Here is a 3,710-nt window from a genome sequence, read left to right on the forward strand (position 1 = left end):
CATTTTATCAGAAAATGTTGCCAGATTCCTTGACAGATTATTTGTTGGTAGGGTATGATTGGATGTAGTTAAATGATAAAATGCCATGTGGCAATATGTCAAAAAATTGACAAAAGTTTATGGCAATGCAGCAAGGTTCGAGTACAAAAAGCCACTATCTAAATCATTCAAAACAAAAACCGACACTAATATACTCAGAATTAAAAGCAGAAATTCATGCTCCTAATCTTTATTATTGGTATCTGCAATTGCCAAGAGAGTACCGGCGAATTTCCTCATTTCAGTGTTAAACTGAGAAACTTCAGGCAGTGATTCCCCAAATTCATTCAGCCCATCAACACAATCTGTATATCCAATGGTAGACAAGTATGTTTTCAAAGAACTCATACGGTCTCCATTTTTGACATATCCTAAGCATTCTTTGCTGTTATCAATGATGTTTTGATAAGCATCCTTGCATGTCTGTTCGATGGATTCCTTTGATTGTGGTGTCAAAGTGGAAGACAGCTTTTTGGGAATTCCATCAACTACTGTTTTCGCAACATTTGCCTTCTGTAGGGTTGCCTCAAGTGCATTTGTCATTGCTTCTGGCCAGGTTTTGGCGCCTTTAATGAGGGCGATGCACAGTGCTTTGTCGTCAGCCACGGTGCAGTGGTTCGTGGCCTGGCTGTTGGTGGTGGCAGCGAAGAGGACGACTAATGTGGCTACAAGAGCCACCGAGAAAGAAATGTTATTGTTCAAAGCCATTCCTAGCTTTCTTATATATATATGAATTTATTTTTTTCCTCTCTCTTTGCCATCGCCCCTTCAATGCCTCTATGCAATAACAATCTGGTTTATGATGTTGCAAGTACGTTGTTCTATATACACACACACACTTATATACGTGACAGCATTATTTTCTCATCTTGTTTTTCGTTTCCTAAAATAGTTGCGGACTCAAGTTTTTGTTTGTGTGGTTTTGATTTAAGTTTGTAGTAAATTTTAGTCACGTACAAGCTTGAAACTCGAATAGCCACTTTTATGTATTCTTGGAATGGAGTGTTTCTCGTTAAATCGTTTAACCGAATTTTCGAATTCTATATTATTTTGTTTAATTAGCTCACTTCTTTGCATAACCAATGTTTAGGTTTTAGGGCACAGTCCGGTTTCTGGTCGTCATATATATTTATTCTAAGCTTCTTCTTTTTCTTTTTTTTTCCTTTTTTTTTAAAATAAATAATAAATAATTTAATAAAAACAGACCTCACTTATGGTGGAGAAATACGTGGTGACCATATAACCTTACAAATAGCAAACTAAAAAAACTAGACAAATCAACTCACTTACGTAAATATGGCATTCTTACGCAATCCAACCGAACAAGGTTATGAGCATGCATAGGCAAGTCATTAATAGATGTAAAACGCTGCATTACACCTTGTGCCCATTTATTCTAAGCTAACTACTTCAAACTATAGTAGAGACATGACTTGGACAATCTTTCAGTCGCATATGGACGGACCAACCCATGGACCCGTTAGCATTAAGTTTTTTCTTTAAAATTTTTAAAACAAATTGAGACAGTCCTCATGGGTTATCGAGCTTGATTGTCCATCCTGGCATGACTCGTCTATTATAAGTGTGCAGTTGAAATGTATATATCTTATTATAAAATCTTTGCAGTTGAAAATTAAATAATTATCTACCTTTCCTTGTAGATTTTCCAACTTGAAATATCTATAGAGGTCCAATGAAGACATTCACTAAAAAAATTTGAACTTCGGCGACAGGAGATTCCATGCTGATAGCTTTTTTTCACACCTTGACAATACACCATTTCATAGGTGTGAATATGGTAGAATCGAACCGATTCGAAATTTTCGGGTATTTAGTAAATGGAATCGTCGAATTCAAATTTAATTATGGAACCGTTCAGGTTCGGTTCCATTCGGTTCACAAGTTTCGTATTATAATTAAATTTTTTAATATTTACAATGTTACATTAATTCAACTAATTATATATTCAAACTTAACTCTTACAAAATAACGTAGTCCACTTCTATGTGTTTTTTGCGTCTCTTTTTTGTTAAATACTTTATAGATTTGATTGTTAAAATCACAGAAAGATGAAGATAGCGAGCTCAAAATAATTAAGAGAAACATTACCAAGTTTTAATTTGATTTCTCCAAAATGGTAGAAATGACACTATGATAAAGTAACAGTTTTAAATAAAACTTAAATCAATTTGATTAAATTAGCTTAAAACTGAAAATTAGAAATAGGAAAATCATATTTTTTGGTTTGAACTAAATTAACTAGTTAACAAATTTATTTAGAAAAAAATAAAATATTTTTTCTTATTTAAAATAAATCAATTAAAAAATTAGAGAGATTCGATTCTTATTCGACTTTTCGAGTCTTGATCTAGAACCAAGAAACTGAGGACCGAACCAAACTATGGGTTCTAGATTCAAATACCCATTTGGGTATTTAACTTAAGAAGAACCGCTCGATTTGATTTGGTCGGTTCGTTTCGAAAGTTTTGTCCAGCTCTACCATTTCATTTTAACTAAAACAAATTTGTAATCACACTTTTAAAGTAATTCCGTAATCTGAGACGTTCTAGATCGTTTCATTAATAACTCAAGATTTAGACCTCTATGAACGGTACACATGCACTTCAAAGTTAGGATGGGAAACAATTGACTTAACAACATAACTAAGTTCGTATTTTGCTCTACATGTAGGTTGTTAAACCGTCGAGTATAGAAATTTGCCTAATAAAACTTTATCCAAAGATGGAAGGGGAATCTATTAACTAAAATAGGAAGGGAATAAATTCGACTTGAAATAAAAGTATAAATTAAAATGGGACCTAAACGTAACAAACACCAATTAGGTGAACAAAATCTGCCCATGGGTGGAAACCAAAACTCACATAATAACTTGAAAGCGTTTCTTTCACACCTTAAATATTTAAAATATAAAACTTACAAATTTAAAAAGTAAACTTTATAATTAATATTTCTTTTTCTTTTTCTTTTTCTTATTATTATTTTTTTGGTTCCGTTGGGTTATCTACAATTGTTGATTTTATCATCTAGTGATATTAGAGAAAACCTGTATTCCATTATTTTGATAGTGAAAGATTAATTGGAATTGGAATCTTTGGCATAGGCATATTGTTGAACAACATTATATCCAGTTCTTTTTTCAGTTCTTGTTTCGATCGAAACTTTTTTTGGTCTAATTTCTACAAGATAGTTTTTAGTTTTTTCTATCGTATCTATTTAATTATCCAAAGACGAGTTAAAAGAGTCTATTTATTCAACTGAGACAATTTTGTGTCTTAGAATATTAGAATCTTTTGATGGTAATTGAGAATTTATCTACATGATTTTGTGTTGGTGGGCTGCATCTCTATTCTTGTTTGGCCCAATTTAGTGGTATTGGGCCCTGTTGGGTTGGTTGATCCAACGTGTTGAAATGGTTTGAAAATGAAATGCGTTTTTGGAAACACGTTTTTTCTTAATAAAGGATGACTGTTGTGGACCTTACACTTGGCACCTTTGTGATCGTTGGATTATTGATATTTTCTGGTGGAATGTTAAAGTCTCTTGACCCTTTATTTTTGCTGTGTGCAGAGTGAAAGGTTCTAGGATTTTTTTCATCTTCTCTCTGAGGGTTTTCTGGACTCTTCTGTTCTTGTATTTTTCTGAAAACAATC

The sequence above is a fragment of the Olea europaea genome, chromosome 8 (genome assembly GCF_002742605.1).
Source record: "Olea europaea var. sylvestris chromosome 8, O_europaea_v1, whole genome shotgun sequence".
NCBI lineage: Eukaryota > Viridiplantae > Streptophyta > Magnoliopsida > Lamiales > Oleaceae > Olea > Olea europaea.